This window comes from Anomaloglossus baeobatrachus, chromosome 2 (genome assembly GCF_048569485.1).
Source record: "Anomaloglossus baeobatrachus isolate aAnoBae1 chromosome 2, aAnoBae1.hap1, whole genome shotgun sequence".
NCBI lineage: Eukaryota > Metazoa > Chordata > Amphibia > Anura > Aromobatidae > Anomaloglossus > Anomaloglossus baeobatrachus.
This window is the reverse complement of record NC_134354.1, coordinates 679745365-679765687: the sequence shown is the minus strand read 5'-3', so window position 1 is coordinate 679765687 and position 20323 is coordinate 679745365.

The following is a 20323-nucleotide window of genomic DNA, read 5'->3' as shown; positions in this document are numbered from 1 at the left end:
GTACCGGAGGAGCCCGTTTGCCCGCAGGCGCTGGCCCTTGAGTCTCTAGCCTTAGGCGGTAACTGTATACCTTCACGGTGTGGGTGGTTGCCTTCTGACGGGACTTTTGCTGTTGTGAAACCCCTGGGGTTCCAGTCACATTCGGATCTGACTATTGTCGGCGGCTCCAAGTCTGGTCGGGGTCCGATGGCCCTGCCTGTGTGTGCTGGCTTCACTTCGCTACCAGCAGGAATGACGGAGTGTATCTTTCTCCCGGATCACCCTCGCCATCACTTCGGCCCTCTGCTGCTCTCTGGCGGCAATCTCCCAGCCCAACGGGTTCGGTTCCCTGTCCCAGTATGTGGCATTGTCAGACCCCTGCGCCCGGGTCGGGCTCCGCTGGACCGCACCCACACCGGCCACTACCGGTTCTCTTTCGTGGGGGTCCTGCGGTGACATGGCCTGGACTGCGGCTTTGCAGTTGCGGCCCGGCGCAGCCTCAGCCGAGGCGGGGGACTCAGAGTTAGCTGACCTCACTGGTTGAGCCTTCGGGCCAGCAGTGGCCGGTTCTTCCACGGCCGGGCAGACTGCCGGAGCCGGGACAGCTTCAGGTGCGGCCACTTCCGGGGACGATGGCTCCTTGTCGCAGACGGCTACTTCCCGCGGGGCCTTCCATGGTAGCGGAAGGGATACAAGCCGTTCCCGAACAACGCCCCCAGGCCGGTCCACTAGGACGGACGGGTTGGCTTCCGCTACCGGTGGGGGTAGCGGACCGAGCGGAGGGGCAACAGCAGCCGATACGGATGGCGGGGGAAGCAGGAGGGTGAGCGGGACATAGGGGCGTGTGTCGCTTACCCGCTCCTCCAACTCTGTCTCCACCTCGCTTCTCCGCACGGCCGCCGCCACTTCCTCCATCTCAGCCACCCAGCGCTCCATCAGGAACCGGACCTGGGCTTGAAGGCGGCAGCACATCTGTGCGGTCCGAGCTTCCACCCACGCCGCTGTTCCTGGCGTGGGCTCAGGGACTTCCGCGGTGCCGGACGGATGGGACATCATGCGTGGCCGTTTTCCAGGAGCCAATTGCTTGCAGAGTCCTGGCATCCCTGCTTTTATAGCCTCGGCTACATCAGGCAGACACACTCTCGCGCCCCCTTGGTACTCTTCAGCACTTCCGTTTGTCGGGGCTTCACTTTCGCACCTTCCCTGCTCGGAGAAGACACTGGAGCGGGAGATTTTCGCGCCAAGATGGCGGCGCTTCAAAATTTTCGGCTGGACGCCGCCGGCGGAGATCACAAGGCGCACTTCTACTGGTAAGTAGATGGGTTCAATCCTGTTCGTGACGCCAAGTTGTCGCTCCAAGCCTGGTCGGGGTCCGATGGCCCTGCCTGTGTGTGCTGGCTTCACTTCGCTCCCCGGTCGGTACTGGCGGGCCGTCGCCCGACCCCGGTCCTACGGTTCCGCGTTGCTCCACCACTCCTGCAGACGGCCACCACCATCTGCCAACCTTGCTGTCAGTGCCTGGGCCACAAACCCAGACACCCAAGTGTTTACTCCTCTCACTTCAACCTCCTACACTCAACTCTCACTTTTCCCGTCTCCAGGCCTGTGAACTCCTCGGTGGGTGGAGCCAACCGCTTAGCTCCACCCCACCTGGTGTGGACATCAGACACTGGAGGGAGGCAACAAGGGTTTTTGTTTGGCTGGTGTCCCTGTCTGGTGGGGGCGGGGGGGGGTTTGGATGTTATCTGTGACGACCTGGCTAGGCCAGGGTGCCACATACTCCCGTGGCCTCATTCCACATATAACATATTGGAGAGGAGGGACTTGGCTGGATACAAGGATCCAGTCCCTAGACTAGAGGAGAAGAACCAACGTGCTCATCTAGAAAACCGAAAGGCTAAGGACACATCTAGTACCAAAGCCAACTCCGCACACGAATCCGCTGGAAGGTGACCATATAGGGCCAAGGGATAGAGCTTCAAGCCACCCATCAGGGTCCTCAGACACCGGCTCAGGGCACTGTGTGCGTAGGCTCGGGACAGGAGGGTGAGAAGTCAACACAGGAAGATGACCAGGGAAGGAACATAGGAAGGGTGCACTTGCACTAGTATTGACCTCCGAAATACCCGAGATTTACTGGAGCCCATCACGGTGGAACCCAGCACTTCTAAGGTGGTCACTGACTAGTTGTGTTACCTTGGAACCTGCTACGGTGAGTAAAAACCTTGAGACCGCATTCCTGTGTCACTCCATTATTCACCTGCGCCTCCGGACCTGCACCCCTGCCATCACCTACTACTACCCCCTTGGGCCCTGGGGCCCAGCTCTACCTGTGGAGAGCTATACCAACCAAGCTGTGTCACCATCTGCCCCAGAAGTCCCATCCCGCAGCGTCGGCTATCTCTGGCCGAGTACCACAGGTGGCATCACGAACTATCATTCATCCCCTGTAAATATCACCTTTCTATTAAACGACTCTGCCGGGGTCATGGAACCGGGCCTTGCTGCCGCAGAATCCTAGAAACAGATCCGATGCCCGGTAATGAATGCCCCACGGCCCCGGTGTGGGCGTGTCACATGCTAATAAATAGTGAGTGGGTGGTGCCTGCAATTACAGATCTAATGCTTCTCTGCATTTTCCCAGACTTCTACCTGCCTCCTGTCTTTGATTAGGGAATTAATGACTTACTTCTGGCGTGGGCTGTTAACTATGTAAATGCCACTTTCAATCTCTGACTTTGGCGTTTAAATGTGCAAGTGTGACGCCCTGGCAAAACCAGGTAGTCACAGAAAAAGTTAAACCTCCTTGGTACCACCTGATCCCACACTGTTACAGAGTGAAGCAGCCGCACCTCTCCCCCAGTGTAACAAAAGGAGCAGGAGGGGAGGAGTTGAATTAGTCGGAGAAGGGAGTGAGAGGAGAGCAGTCAGGGGTTGTGGCTCCTGGGCTGCTGGGGAAGTGAAGAAAGGAGAAAGCCAAGTCTTGGAGCTGAAGTGGAGAGTAGGCTCAGGGGCACCTGTAGTGGACCGGGGCAGGGTAGTGGCAAGCCGGTAGTGTGCACGGGACCCCGGACTTGTGCAAAGAGAGAACTTCCCCCATCCAAAACAGAGAAGGTGACTCTTAGCTGGAGTGCAGGAGAGAGAGAGGGCCCTGCTTCTTGTACCGGGTGTGGGATCCGAACACCCCCGTACCAAAGGCCCACGGACACCGGTAATTTCTGGTTAAGTACTGGACTCTGTGTATTCTTGACCCTCCACATGAGCACAGCCTCATCCAGCACCAGGACAACCAAACTGTGAGTTTACTGCTCCCTGCAATCCGTGCCACCACCACAACTCCCACTGGGCCCCGGGGCAACTATCCCTACCCATGGAGGGGTTAACATCTATTTGCCGTTACACCTCCCCCGGGTGCTCCATAACAGCAGCGGTGGTGTCCCACCTCACCACACACCGTGGGTGGCGTCACGAACCTAATACGACCTAGCCCGTACATCTACGTCCGCTCCATTTTATTCGGCGTGTCCGCGACACCACCGGGTCCGGAGACCCTCGAGCCACCCACCAGAAGGTCCAGATCCGAGCAGCGCTGGCTGCTGGCACAGGGGCGGCACACAAGTGTTCACGAGTTGATGGCTGAGAACTGATGGGTTACTATGACAGCAAAGGGTCTGCTAAAGACCCCCGTCACAGTCATCTCATTAATCCTGTGACGCTCAGCCATAGCCTGAGTTCCATGGAGACTGAGATTTTCACTATACATATATTTTAATACTATGGTATTGTAGTATATGGTTTGAGTCATCAAACAATCGCAGGTTGAATTCCACTAAAAATATTAAAAAAATGTAAAAAATAAATAAAGCTTTAAAAAAAATGTAAAACACATAAGAAGATGCAATCACCCCATATCTCCACCATATACTGTAAGTGTAATCTATTAAATTATAGAATTAATTAACCCAATTGGTCAATGCTGTAAGGAGACAAAAAAAAAAACAACACATAGCTAGATTTGTTTTTTTTTTAGTCATCTCACATCCATAAAAAATGTAATAAAGAAAAATCAAAGCATTTTATCTACACAAAATTGTTGTCCCTTGAGCAGTTGTCTCCTTATTTTCTGGTTTCTGGTTGGACAGGATTCCGACCTTGATTGACAGTTCCAGTGAATGGCAGAGCTGTATTATTAGTAGAACTGTAAAGCTCTGCCCAGGTTTTGCTATAGCACACTCAGTTATCAGTGATTTTTTTCTAGAGTTTACACTGCTATCCATATATTTACACATAAAGACAACAATAAGCACACAGCTTTGGGCAGTGAGAGCCATGATTAGGTGACCTATTGCGAAAGCTGCCAATAGTGGGGACTGAGGATTTTGCAAGATTTATAATAGCAGCTTGTCACAATCTGAGAGGGAGGAGTGCGTAGATAACTGCTTCATGGAAGTCAATGAGCTGGAGAGAAGTGACTGGAATGTTAGGATGTAACTCCATAAGATTTATAATAACAGCTTGTCACAAGCTTGGAGGGAGTAGTGCGTAGATAACTGCTGTATGGAAATCAATGGTCTGGAGAGAAGTGACTAGAATGTTAGGAGTCAACTCCTCTCCTGGAAAAAGCTCTCATTGCAGGAGACCGAGGACAGATAGAAAAAGTAAGTCAATTGCAATCTTGCTTATTTTTAAGCTGTCTCATAACTTAAAGCATTTTAATAACATGAGAATAGCAATTTAAAAGGAAAAAACAAATGCATTCAGATTCTCTATATTTAATCCAGAAGTACAATTTTAGGTTTTAAATAGAGGCCTCACATAACGCTGCACACCACTGGCCTATTCAACGTATACTTCCACTTTGCATTTATGTTTCTATGATTGTTTTGATGATGGCAGAATAATGTATCGGAGTGCACAAACGGCATTATTATCTGGCATTTTCTAACCGCGGTCCTCTTAAACATGTTTCCCCTGCAGCTTTTAAGCAAAGATTCCGAGATTACTTAAAACTTGGATCTTTACTAACAGCAATAAAATGAACAAGAGGAGGCCATACATACTATTTTTATCCTACGTTTTGCCAACTGAATACTTTTGCTTTATTATTCCTACTGAAATACAAGATGTAAGGCACTTAAAGTATGTAACAGTGTTGTTTTTTTTTCATCTACAAAGCTCCAGAATAATGCAAGCTCCCAAATCTCCTCTATTATTCCTCTTTATTCTATTAACCTACCAGTGCTCTCTGATTAGCCAATAGCCTTTGGCTACTAACTCATTCTTCTAACAACACATAAAACTTGTCCTATATACTGTATGTGCGCAATTGCTATGTTAGACAATAGACATTCTTGTCAACTCTCGCAGAATGTTTTAGAAGCTTCCGGAGAAAGGTGTGACTTCAAAAATTTTTTATTTTATTTTTTGGTTGTTATACTGTGACTTAAAAAATTCCATGAAGACTCAACATATTTTCCAGACTTTGCTAAAGCTCTCTGGAAATCAGCAGTTTCTTGTATACCTGGAATATGAGGATGAAGGTAGGGTGCAGAAAAGGCATGGAGGACATGAAAACCAAAATTTCACACAGCATATTTTGAGTGATGTGATATTGATTAACTTCCAATAGCCAATTTCCAAAATTCGGTAACTATGCCAATGGCCACATCCATATGGTGTTCAAATTTATCTATTCACTCATGCCTTTTTACTAAACTCTCCTTTACTGTTAAAGGAAAGCTGAAATTTAAAAAAACATATGAAATGTCATAATGTAAATGGAAAGTGCACGATTGTGTGCTGAGACATACATCTGCTAGAAGAAGCACATACAGTGAAGAAAATAATTATTTGATACACTACTGATTTTGCATGTTTTCCCACCTACAAAGAATGGAGAGGTCTCTAATTTTTATTGTAGATACACTTCAACTGTGACAGACTGAATACAAAAAAAATCCAGAAAATCACATTCTATGATTTTTAAATAATTTGCATTTTATGAAATTTGCATGAAATTAGTATTAGAAAAACAGAACTTAATATTTGGTACAGGAATTTCTGTTTGCAATTGCTGAGGTCAGGCATTTCCTGTAGTTCTTGACAAAGTTTGCACACATTACAGCAGGAATTTTGGACCACTGCACCAGGGCAATCGAGAAGAGCCAGGTAAATTTCTGAGATTGTCAAATCTACTGTCTACCTAATGGACAATCCTGGGCGACTGCAAGATGCTATTTTTAGGCAGGGGCAGTCCAATGAGCATGGGTCTTCCCAGTCTGAGAATACTAGCCCCCAGCTGTCAGACTTTATCATGGCTGGATATCAAAATTGAGGGGGAACTGCACTCCATTTTTAAAAATTATTTATTTAAAATTATTTATTTAATTTTTTTTTTTGTAAATCCGCATACGGTTCCTTTTATTTTGTTATACAGCAAAGAAAAGCGCAAGATTTGGGGTTGTAGCCTGTAGCCTTATGCTTTATCTGTGCTAAGTATCATAATATAAGGGGACCCTAAGCCAATTTTTTTCTTTCTTTCTTTATATTTACACCAATCCACAGTGACCGGGTCTGTGATTGCAAGCCAGACACACTGTTACACAGGCAGGGGGCACTGTCTGACTGCAACCAATCACAGTCAACAGTACTGCTGGTGAGCTTGGGAAGCGGGGCATATGCATGAAGGTAAATGAGCAACCCCGGCAGTAGAGTGAGCAGTTACAGCCATGCCAGAGACTTGGTAATATAGCACACTTGTTTTATTTTTCCTTTATTGTTTTTTTATTTCCCGCGTTGCCAGTGTGCTTTATTGATACTGACAACTAACAGATCACTCACTATCTATGTGACTTCTTATTCGGACAGTTATTTTGATTGTATGCCCTATTTAAGTCTGGTATTATACAGATATTTCTATCTCTACCATGTGGGTCTCCTGATGAAGAAGTCAGATGAGTTTGAAATGCATTGACAATAAACCGCAATAATCCATCTCGCCTCCTGGGAATTCTTAGGTGGACTCTCTGCGCTTCTGAAGGAGATCTCAATTTCCTTCTTGCATTGTCATATAGAGCTTCACATGTCAGATTTGAAAAATGTGGTCTGGTCTCGAAAGAGGTTAAACGTGGCTGCTGCAGTAAATGACATCTTCCCTAAATGGTGTGATGGTGTCATCCCTTTATATTGCTGCTGACATAGATATTGCCTTGGTATTTGGTTTATGGAGATTTTTAGTTGCCCATGGCTTTGGGGGGAATGTGTCAAGGCTGTTTTTTTAAAATGTTTGCTTGACTATGATGTGTTTAATCTAGTAAGAGATATGTGCTTATTACTAAGTTTTATACACCTCTGGCTCTTAGTGTGAGTCAAATCTAGGTCTTCTGAGAGCATTTGTCAATTACTGCTAAAATGTATCCATTTTCTGAAATAAATTATAATAAATTTGACCAGCGATTGGTAAATTGTCTCTTCAGTGAGAAAGTAGATGAACTCTTGCGCCACCTATTGGAGGTAGGAATTATAAAAGTGAAAAGTGACCCTTTAACAAGCCTTGTCATATGACTTAGGATTTATGCCAGATCAGAACCTCAATTTACAGACATGGTGTTTCGGGATGGTTGCCCCTCATCGGTGCAAAGTATGAGATATGATCTGGCTGTATGAAAGGCTAAGACAGGGTCTAATGGGGAAGCTATTGTCCTTGCGGAGATGGACACACCACTCTAGCATGCCAGTGGTGAGGAGACTTTAAGCCGCGATACTCCTCTGGGAAATGGTGTGTCAGACTCTGCAAGGTAACAGAGAGTGATAGAAGAAGGGTCTTAATTCCGCGCCAAGGACTCAATGGATCCAGGAAGAGATTAATGCTTCTTTAATAACATGCACAAGTCTACGCGTTTCTGGGGACACAGCTCCCTTCATCAGGACATTGGCAAGAGAACATCAAATCTGGTTTCAAGTGAGATGGTGAAGTATAAAAGCATGCAATGATGTCATAGGAAACACCCATCCTGAAAAAAACTTTGAAAGCGGGCGGGATCCTGATCATTCTAGAAATCTGAATGTTCCAACAGTTCCCTGAATATTGAGTTATGATCAAAAACAGTTATATACACTTCTACTAACATACAGTAAATATGTACAATAATCCTGACAAAAGAAAAAACAAAATAGATATATAATAGATATACTGAACGACATACACGGGGTTAGAACCTGGTGTAAAAGAAAGAAAAACAGCACAATGTCATGGAGGAGCAGAGACATCAACCACAGGACTACCGCCCCGAGTCGTAATTTATCGTAGTCCTAAGGTGGTTTCCTATTAGGCAGGCAGCCTAAGGGTATAATGATGGAGCTCAAATTGCTGTCAAGGAATTGCTAGAATAGAGCGGATGGCCGAGGGCTATGTGTGGAGTATATTGTGGAGCCTTCAATGAAATGCAGTACGGAGCTAGTGCCAGAGAGGTAAACAAAGTTCAGAGGCGTGGGGAAAAAAACACAACCAAAGTACGCCTGCGCAGACTGGTGCTCAGAAAAAACAGAGCGCCAGTCTGCGCAGGCGTACTTTGGCTGTGTTTTTTTCCCCACGCCTTGACAGCAATTTGAGCTCCATCATTATACCCTTAGGCTGCCTGCCTAATAGGAAACCACCTTAGGACGATGATAAATTATGACTCGGGGTGGTAGTCCTGTGGTTGATGTGGGAGGAAACCCACGCAAACACAGGGAGAACATACAAACTCCTTGCAGATGGTGTCCTTGGTGGGATTTCAACCCAGGACCCCAGCGCTGCAAGACTGCAGTGCTAACCACTGAGCCACCGTGCCGCCCACTATGATGGTAGGATGGCAACTGAGAGAGAATGTACTGCACGTGATGGACCGTAAACTAGAATTACTACAGGATGGTTCCAACGGCTAGTGAAGGGTCATCCTTTGTGGGGTGATATGTTCGAAAAAGGGGCACATTGAAAAAATTGATTATATATATGAAAAAATAAGTGTGTACAATATTACAAGACCACATTGTGATTTTGGGAATAACCCTTCAATGAATGTTTTGTCGGTCATCTCCAACCCCCACTGATCTTGTCATTGAAGAATATAAATACGTCACAATGCTAGTTAAGTGGTCCAAATTATGGTCTGGCTCACTGATTCAGTGGTGCTCAGAAGAAATAAATAATCATATAGAGAAAAAACTCCGGCACTCGTTATATAGTGAAAAATTTGTTTTTTGTTTATTGATTTGTTTCATATTCAGAAGTTAAATGCACAGTGGGTGGATGGCTAACTAGTTTACTAAGACTGTGGCACCTTAAGGCCTCTTTCACTTGTCCATGCAAAACACACACACTTTTCACGGTCAGTGGTATGTGTGTCAGTGTGTGTGTTCAGCATGTGCTGTTGTGGCGCCCTGGACAAGCCAGGGGCCACAGATAACAACACACACACACCCCCAGTTCACAGCAGACATACCCAAAGTGACCTGCTTTCTTCCTCGGGCTCAGACAGACACACCAGGTGGGCGGAGTCAGGAGATGGAGATGCCCACCCATGAGTTTGGCTGGCCTGAGGCAGGAAACAAGCCCAGTCAAGTTCAGGCAGAGGAAGAGAGAGGAGGTCTGCAGAGAGGCAGACATAGCCAGGGGTCTAGGTTGGAGCCTAGGGCCCCCGTGTAGAGAGTGAATCAGACGGTAGTGGCCGTCTGCAGGGAGCCGGGCAGACAGTTGGTGGAACCGTAGGTAGCCGGGGCTGGGCGGTGGCCCACCGGTACTGAATCGGGGAGCCAGCTGGAAACCGGAACGCAGGAGGAGTGTGCACGGAGGTGAAAGAAAGGACTTACACCACCAAACTGGGTCAGGGGAGAAACAACAACCGCAGCCGTCTGTGGGACCCGTCCATCCAGCCGTGTGTTTTACTGAGCACTGTGTCATCATCATTACCGGCTGAGTGAGTACCACCATGCCGTGCGGCACCGCGCTGCCCCCGCGACCCTGCACCTCACCAGGCCCCGTAACCTGCCTGCTACCCATCCACCTACCTCACCGGGCCCCGGGACAAACAACCCCCTACCCACGGAGGGGAGAACTAACATCTAGCTGCTCCATACCATCACTCCCGGGATCCCCGTCCAGAGCAGCGGTGGTGTTCCAATCTCACCACAACCGTGGGTGGCGTCACGGACAATCTCCCTTACCAAATCCCCTTTTACTGTGAAGCCTGGGATCACAGACCGGGTCACGCCACCGTGATACCCACAGAAGTGACCCCGTGGCCCGGATATGAGTACCCCTGGTCCCCGGGCAACACACTGTCAGTGTGCTAGCCGTGTGATATCCGGATAGCACAGGGACAACATGAACTTCTATACTCACCTGTCCCTGGCGCTGCTGTCTTTAGCGCTACTGCTGCTTCGGAGTTCGCAGTGCAGTGAATATTTATGAGCATAATGAGCAGGCCTGGAAGGAAGTGACAGCAGCGCCGAAGACAGCAGCGCTGGAGACAAGTGAGCATAGAAAATCATTCTATTTCAAAGACACGTGTTTTCTCCAGTATGTGACAGACGGGTCCCATCAGTGATGCTGGAGAAAAACAGACCTGTCGCCATGTGGAGCACACAATTCTCCACATGGACACATGTCCATATGAAAACAAGGACACATGCGCAGGCCCATTGATTGTAATGGGTTTACATGTGACCGTGTCTCCGATATGTGTGAAAACGGACATCACACATACCGGAAATGCGAACGTGTAAAAGAGGCCTTATTCTGTTAATTGGAAATTATCCAGCAGGAAAGACAGGTTTGTCAGTTCACCAATTAGTGAGCTAAGAAGTGTCCAGGAGAGGTGCAAGAATCCGCCTAAGCAGCTCCAAACATTATAAATGTAGTAGAAAAAGATCTAACAGATGCTCAGTACCAGATTCCATAAAAATTGACTTTTATTAATGTATTCAAATCGAAAAATTATCCACCAGGAGCCCCATCCATGAGAAAATGATGGTATAAAAGCCATGGTTATATGTTGGATGTTTATTCTTAATATTTATCACATTTATCACATGTTCTGCAGTCTGTAATCATTTTTCTATGTCAGTTTCTATAAGAAAAAAGAGCTTTATCAGAATTATCATTAGTTTGGATGCTGCATACAATACCTGTCAGTATATCCTTTTAACTGAGCTTTACAAGGGAGAAAAACTCTATTACATGAAGGCATGATTATTTTCTGACAGCCAACTGTACAGATGGTGGATTAGTTCAGGTCCTTCCCTCTGGCTATTATGCTCGTTGTGGGAAAAGGTTCTATTTTTGCAGCAAATCACTTATTAACATTGACTAAGATATTACAACAGTAACAATGAAAACTGGCTTTATATTGTATTTCTTTCTTTAGTCTATAAAAGGTTTTATATATCCAAACAAATAAGGTCTGTCCAATGTCTCACTGCTAACCACACAAAGATGGATTTCAGTGTACTTGACCCTGCTCGATACTCGATGAAGCATCAGGGTGCTCGGGCACGCTCAGTATTCGATCAAGTATCGCGGGTGCTCGAGTTCCTGGCCTGCATGTTTTCAGCTATTAGACAGCCAATCAACATGTAGGGGTTGCCTGCCATACACAAAAGTACTGTGGCTATTTTGGCTACAGGTATTACTGTGATTGGCTAATGCATCACGTCTTATATACGACCAGGTGATGCAATGGCCTCTGAAAGCAGTTCTGGGAGAGTTAGGGGTGCTTCACACACAGCGAGCTCGCTGCCGAGATCGCTGCTGAGTCACGCTTTTTGTGACGCAGCAGTGACCTCATTAGCGATCTCGCTGTGTGTGACACTGAGCAGCGATCTGGCCCCTGCTGCGAGATCGCTGCTCGTTACACACAGCCCTGGTTCGTTTTCTTCAAAGGCGCTCTCCCACTGTGACACACAGATCGCTGTGTGTGACAGCGAGAGAGCGACAAATGAAGCGAGCAGGGAGCAGGAGCCGGCGTCTGGCAGCTGAAGTAAGCTTGTAACCAAGATAAACATCGGGTAACCAAGGTGGTTACCCGATATTTACCTTAGTTACCAGCCTCTGCAGCTCTCACGCTGCCTGTGCTGCCGGCTCCGGCTCTCTGCACATGTAGCTGCTGTACACATCGGGTTAATTAACCCGATGTGTACAGCAGCTAGGAGAGCAAGGAGCCAGCGCTAAGCAGTGTGCGCGGCTCCCTGCTCTCTGCACATGTAGCTGCATTACACATCGGGTTAATTAACCCGATGTGTACTGTAGCTAGGAGAGCAAGGAGCCAGCGCTCAGTGTGTGCGGCTCCCTGCTCCCTGCACACACAGCTAAGCGGTGTGCGCTGGTAACTAATGTAAACATCGGGTAACCATACCCGATGTTTACCTTAGTTACCAGTCTCCGCAGCTTCCAGTCGGCGGCTCCGTGCAAGCGCAGCGTCGCTTGCACGTCGCTGCTGGCTGGGGGCTGTTCAGTGGTCGCTGGTGAGTTCTGCCTGTTTGACAGCTCACCAGCGACCATGTAGCGATGCAGCAGCGATCCTGACCAGGTCAGATCGCTGGTCGGATCGCTGCTGCATCGTTAAGTGTGAAGGTACCCTTAATCTAGGAGAGCTTAGATTAGAAGACAACCACAGCAAAATAATTTCCCTCCCCCTCTACATATTATACACTTGCACCCTTGCCTTTCATGTGGCACTAAAGGGTGTTTATCCTGGTTTAACCTAACAAATCATTTAAAAAAACAAAGTGGGGATTTTTGATAACCAACCAAGGTAAAACAGATAGCTGTGGGCTGCTATTATCAGGCTGGGAAGGTCCATTTTAAATGGGCCCTTCCCAATCTGAAAATTGCAACCTGCAGCCACCTCAGAAGTGACGCAGCAGATTAGATGCTCCAATTCTGGTGCTTCACCTCAGCTCTTTCCGATTGCCCTGGTACTGTGGCAATCAGGGTACAGGCAGTTGGGGTTGATGTCAGCTGTGTAATGTCAGCTGGCATTAAGCCCTGGTATTAGTTATGGAGAGAAGTCTCTCAGGCACCCCCATTACTACCCAAGTAAGTAAAAAAGAAAAAAAAACACATACAAAAATTTAAGTACCGAGCACCCAAGCACTTTAGTGCTTGCTCATCACTAGTTAATTCCTATCTGAATAGGTCATAGCTTACTGAGCAGTCTGAAGACTAGGACCCACACCATTCAGTAGAACATGGAATTTTTATGCACGATAAGGACTTTTATATCCATTACAAAAAGAAGCTGCAGGGCAAATTCTTTACCGCCACTCTGTTAATTCTCTATGTGGTTTCTCAAAAAAAGCTGGGAGCAGCGTTCGGCAGCCCCATATGGCATGAATAGTGCAGCAATTGAGCACGTTCACTGATGCTCCATTTTAACCACAAGAATGAAAGTGCAAATCCCAGTGGTCAGACCCTTCTGATTAATAAGTCATTATTACCTATTCTGTGGAAAGGTGACAACTTTCTTTCCCCAGACAAACATTAAATTGTTTGTGGTCTCATAGCTACATACTGGCTAGAAAAAAATGGTATGTATCTAACTGAAAATCACTTGTTATGTCACTTCAGATTGCCTGGTTTAACCCTCTTGTGATGTAACATTAGCATACCTGACTGAAATACACTTGTGAAGTCATAGCAGTTTACCTGAGGAAAACATACTTATGATATTGTAGGAGGGGGTCACGCCCCCCCTGCTGTTTTATGCTAATCATTTGTGTTGTAAAGGTAATGTGTTTTAGGTACCAACTATGCTGTTAATATACAGTATGTAATAAAATGAATACCGCTGCAAGTGAAGTGTGGGTCCTCAATGTAGTGGAGCTGGGACCATAGTAGCGGCCGGCACCACCTTGAGGTCGGGCAAGGCCAGCTGTCGGTTAAAAGTAAGAGGAGTGACAGATGTCCAGTGGGTTGGTTAAAGAGATGAGCCTGGTGAGAGAAAGCTCTACAGAAGGGTTCAAGGAATAAATACATGGTTTGGTGTCAGGAGCCAGTCCGGGAATTCTGAGGTAACTTCTTAAAGGTCCGGAGCCTACGGCTCACCCCGGCAGGCTCTAGGAAGTTGTGAGACTAGACAGCTGTCGGGGCCCAGAAGCGGACGGCGGTGAGAAGATGCATGGAGAATGGAGACACAGGTGCCCAGCAGATGGTGGACTAGTTCTAAGATAGCGGGGATAGGTTGAGTGAGAGTGCCCCAAAAAAACAGCAACTGCAGGACTGTCAGGAGTGAGGCCATGCCTGTCATAGTGTGGAAAGAATAAACTGTTCAAGTTTTGGTTTGCCAAGAGTACTCCGGTGTCACAAATTTTTTTACTGCAGCTACGACGGGGACTGGCTGCAGATTGATGGATACCAACCCGAAGAAAATAGTAAGTGCCGCACACCTCGCTCGAAGACCTACACACACACTGATGCTCTCTTGTGAAGAACTAAGTAGCCCAAATGGTCCGGCGTCCATACCATCCTTCAATGTGACAATAGTTCACTTGACTGAATCCAACTTATGATGTTACAGTTACAGTCATTCACCTAACACAAATGGAGTTTTGATGTCTGAGGAGTTAACTAACTGATACTTTCGTAGGATATTACAGTAACCTACCTAAAAGCAGGTGCCAGGAAAACAGGCCTCCTGTGCAAGACATTTATAGGGCACCAATCCTAATTTCTAGAGCAGAATAGCAATATGGATATAGAGATCTTGAACTAGAAGCCTTTTTATTCTTCTAATTGTATTTTTAGATCGTGAGTGTATGTATGTAGTGCCCAAGGATATGGGGTACTTGGTCTTGGGCAGTAACAAATGGTAATGTCACTCTGGTGGCCGTTGCCCGGTTCCCTGCAATGGGCCCCTTTTGTAATTGGGGTATTTACAGGGGAGTTAAGAGTTTTTCTCATGTGACGCTATGGCGCCCTGGACAAGCCAGGTCGTCACAGGTACTACACCAACACACCCTACACCCCGGCTAGGCACACCTAAGTCAAACACAAATCCTTGTTGCCTTCCTCCAGGGGCTGATGTCCACACCAGGGGGTGGGCCAGGCGGTTAGTCCCACCCTCTGAGAAGTTCACAGTCCTGGAGGCGGGAAGAGTTTCAGATCAGTTTTGGAGAGGAAAGTAGCAGTAAAGGAGATTGACCGTGTCCGGGTGTGTGGCCCGGACATACAGCAAGGTTGGCAGACGGTGGTGACCGTCTGCAGGAGAGGCTGATTGGAGTGAACCGTACGGACCGTGGACGGGCAGTTGCCCGCCGGTACCGGATCGGGGAGTGAAGAGAAGCCAGCACCATCCGGCAGGGCCTACGGACCCCGACCAGGCTAGGAGTCGCCGTAAAACCGGTCAAATCCGTTAGCGAAGGGAACCTCCGGGGTTTCCCAGCAGCCAAGACCCGATTGAAGGCAACAGCTCACACCGTAGAGGGAAACACAGTCACCGCCAAGGCTACAGTTCCCAGGGCCAGAGCCTGCGGGCAAAAGGGGCTCCCTCAGCATCCATCCAAGCTGGGGAGCGGGTTACCGGTGGGAAGCCATTGGAACCGTAAACACAACACAGGTGCAGGGAAAGGCAGTCACCATCAACCTACCGGGAGGAGAACAACCGCAGCCACCTGTGGGATCCGTCCTTCCAGCCGTTTGTTTGACCAGAGACTCTGTGTGAATTACTGGCTGAGTGAGTACCACTGTGCCGTGCGGCACAGCGCTGCCCCCGCGACCCTGTACCTCACCAGGCCCCGTAACCCACCTGTCATCCCTACCCCCTCACCGGGCCCCGGGACAACCAACCCCCCTACCCACGGAGGGGAGAAAACAACATCCAAGCTGCTCCCTGTCATCGCTCCCAGGATCCCCGTCCAGAGCAGTGGGGGTGTCACAACTTCACCACAACCGTGGGTGGCGTCACGGACAATATCCCCAAACCACACACCAATTCCCCCTTTCACTCACGGGCGAGGAACGCCGCTTGAGTCCCCGGGATCCGGCCCACCGCTCGAGCCACCACCAAGCAGCAGCAGCCGGACCCGAGCAGTGGGTGAGCGCAGCATCCCCTCCTCCGCCCACGACAACTTGGCGTCACGAACAGGATCTTACCGCTCTGCCGTCTGGTAGAGGTGCGCCTTGTGACCGCCGGAGGTGTCCGGACGAAAATCTTGAGAAGCCGCCATTTTGGGCGCGAAAAGTCCCGGCTCGAGCGTCTTCACGAGCAGTGGAGGCGCGAAAACCGAAACCCCGCCCCTGTAAAAGAGGAGCCGGAAAAAGGCTAAGGGGGACGGAAACAAGATGTCTGCGCCTGACGGAGCCGCTGGAGGAGCGGCGGTCGCAGCCGCGGTGGCACCCGCGGATGGGAATGGGCCCGCTCAGGTCCAGCCGCACTGGCGGGAGGTGCCGCGGCCCCAGCTCTCGCTCAGGTGATGCCCTACGTGCCCGGAGCTACCTGGCTGCCGCAGTACGATGGGAAACCTGATGCGTTGCAGGTCTTCCGAAAAAAGCTTAGCTTGCTATTAGAACTATACCCCCTAACTGATAAGCAATGTGCAGCGGTAGTGCTGGGGCAGCTAACCGGCGCAGCTGAGACCTGGGCCGAGGGGGACCGGTCCTCTGTAGCCACCATCTTTGAGAAGCTACAGACTGCCTTTGAGATCCGTACCGAAGCTGAGCTGCGGATGCAGTTTTATCAATGCCGGCAAAGGCCTGCGGATAGCATTCGGGACTACGCCTTGTGTCTGCAAACAGCCCTCCGCACACTGAAGCGGGTAGACACCATCAACGATGCGGACAGCAATAAAATGCTAGTGGAGCAGTTTGTACAGGGGATGAGGTCCTCGGAGGACCGCAAGCAAATCTGGCTGTGGGCTCTAGAACACCCCAATGTGGGCTTTGCCGTGTTAAAGGAACGGGCCATTAAAGCTCTGCAGCCTCCAGCATCGGAAGTCCCTGAGGCGGCCCCATGGCCAGCTGAGACGGCTCCCATCGTGGTGGCCCCTGCCCTTCCAACACCTCCGGTACCTGCAGCCCCAAGCGGAATGATGGAGGAACTGGCTGCCCAAGTCCGCCGCATGGATGGGGACCTCGCCAAGATCCTCCCCGCACTCCAGCCTTCGACCAGGTCCCAGCCCCCGGGGAAGCTGCAGCTCGCCGACCGCCCCGAGGACGTCCCCTGGATGCAGCGGAGAAGGGCCAATGACTCACGGTATGGACCTCCGATTTGTTACCGGTGCAGCAAGCCCGGCCACTACTCCTGACAGTGTCCATTAAACGAGCAACCCCTGGGGCCACGGGCCAGTCCTCAGGAGTCGAACCCAGTGGCCCCCCCAACTGGCGGGACCGGTACATCGGAGCTCGGCCCATCATCCCCCTGGCAGTGGACAGCATCCCGCTGATGGCTCTCCTGGACACTGGATCGCAGGTAACCACAATACCATACACACTGTATCAGCGATATTGGGGAAAAGACGGACTAGCTCCCCCAGATGGCAGTATGACCCTGATTGCCGCTGATGGACTCCCATTGACCCAAGTGGGGTACAAACAAGTGGCCATGACCGTGGGACGAGCTGAACTGCAACACCAGGGTTTGATTGTGATAATGAATGAACCTAGTGATCATAACCCGAAGGTAGTGTTAGGGACTAATGTGATGGAGCACTGTATGAGTGAAGTGCTGACCCTACTGCAGCAGCTGGCCGCCACGGAGGCGGGGAGCCGACAGAGAGCTGTGCAGCGTGAGATCCGGGCCCTGATGTATCGCCAGCATGTGAACTCGACAGGAGGAGAGATTGGAGGAGTGTGAGTGATGGATGCGGCCCCTTTGATTGTACCACCTAGGAGTGAGATGATGATCTGGTGTAGGGCAGCAGCAGTCCCCCAAGGACGGGACTACCCCGCCATGATAGAGCCCATATCCTCCGAAAACTGGCCCAAAGTAATGGCCGCCCGAGGGGTGGTAGACGTCAAGAAAGGAAGAGTGCCCGTACGAGTGCTGAACTGTGGGGAGAAAGAGGTTAGGCTTCCCCGGTATGCTACCCTTGCTAAATTGCTCACTCTAGACCCCCACACCATCCATGAAGCCGTTCCCCCGATCACACCACCTACTGCCGGTTCCCACTCATCCCTGGGGGAGTTAGACGAGTTGTGTCGAGAGCTACACGTTGGCACTGATGATACCCCCACACACCACAAGGAAGGGGTATACCGGGTGGTACAGGAGTATGAGCGGGTTTTTAGCAAGCATCCTCTAGATTTTGGGCAGATTAAAGGGGTTCAACACCACATCCCTACCGGTACACTCACCCCCTATTAAAGAGAGATACAGGCCTATTCCCCCCGCGCACTACCAATGCGCCAAGGACATGTTGAGGAACATGAAGGAGGCAGGGGTTATTAGGGACAGCTGTAGTCCCTGGGCCGCCCCGTTGGTGCTGGTTAAGAAGAAGGATGGCACCATGCGGATGTGTGTGGATTACCGGAAGATTAACCACATAACGCATAAGGATGCTTACCCTCTGCCCCGCATTGAAGAATCCCTGGCCGCGCTGAGAACCGCTAACTACTTCTCCACCCTTGACCTCACCAGCGGGTACTGGCAGGTGGCCGTGGCACTAGAAGACCGAGAGAAGACTGCCTTCGCCACTCCTATAGGACTCTGCGAGTTCATTAGCATGCCGTTTGGGCTGTACAATGCCCCTGGAACCTTCCAACGGCTGATGGAATGCTGTCTGGGGCATCTAAATTTCGAGACTGTCTTGCTGTACTTGGATGATGTGATTGTGTACTCACAGACGTATGAAGCCCACCTGGAGCACCTAGCCGAGGTGTTCGCGTCCCTTGCTAAATATGGGATGAAGTTGAAGCCCTCAAATTGTCATCTGCTGAAACCCAGAGTGCAGTACCTAGGACATGTGATTGGTGTGGAAGGTGTCGCCCCCGACCCCGAGAAGATCACCGCCATCCAAGACTGGCCGAGACCGACCACGGTGAGAGAAGTGAGGCAGTTTCTGGGCCTGGTGGGATATTACCGTCGCTTCATTAAGGGGTACACGAAGATGGCTGCCCCCATGCAAGACCTCCTCGTGGGACAGACCAAGGGTGGTAGACCCCTAGGAGCCCCATTGGTGTGGGAAGAAAAGCATGACGAATCCTTCCGCCAGCTGAGAGCGGCCCTGACCGGAGAGGAAATCCTAGCGTACCCTGACTACAGCCGCCCATTCATCCTCTACACCGATGCCAGCAATGTGGGCTTGGGGGCTGTTCTATCCCAGGTCCAAGAAGGAAGGGAAAAGGTGATAACTTATGCTAGCCGAAAACTCCGACCGACTGAGAGGAACCCTGAGAACTACAGCTCCTTCAAGTTTGAGCTCTTGGCACTGGTGTGGGCTATCACCGAGCGGTTCCGCCATTACCTGGCAGCGGCCAAGTTCACCGTGTATACAGACAATAACCCGCTGACCCATCTAGATACAGCCAAGCTGGGCGCGTTGGAACAGCAGTGGGTGGCCAGGTTAGCCAACTACGATTTCACCATCAAGTACCAGGCCGGCCGTACCAACTTCAATGCCGATGCACTCTCCCGGATGCCCCACCTGTCGGAAGAGGGGCCAGAGGATGATGACCTCGAAGAGATTGAGTTGCCTGCATTTCACCGGCCGTTCACTGAGAAGGTGCACGTCCATGAACAACGGGTGAACCTGGATCCACTGCCCCGACAGGAGTGGTAGGAAGCTCAGGACCAGGCACCTGCTGTCCGCCTGGTCAAGACCCTAGTGGAACAGGGTTCTGCTGGGATAGACCCTGCTGCCCCTTCCGAAGCCCAACGTCTGTGGCGAGAACGGACCCGGCTGTACCTACACCAGGGGAAGTTGTATCGCGAGCTGATTAATCCAAAGACTCACGAGAAGATCCGCCAGCTGGTGATTCCCCAGGCTAACGTGCCCACCGTTCTGCAAGCATACCATGATGGTGCTGGGCACTTCGGGTGGAAGAAGCTAGAGATGTTGTTGAGAGAGCGGTTCTATTGGAGTGGAATGCGGGAATCTGTCAAGGCCTGGTGCCAGGAATGTGGCCCTTGCGCATTGAGAAGGAAGGACAAGGCCAGCCAGAAGGCACCCCTGCACCCGATCATTACACACCAACCGCTGGAGCTGGTTGCCCTTGACCATGTAAAGCTCACCCCCAGCCGAAGTGGGTACACCTACGCTCTGACCATCGTAGACCACTACTCGAGGTTCATGGTGGTTGTCCCAGTTAAGGACTTAACCGGCCGCACCGCTAATAAGGCTTTCCAGGCTTATTTCTGTCGACCGCATGGGT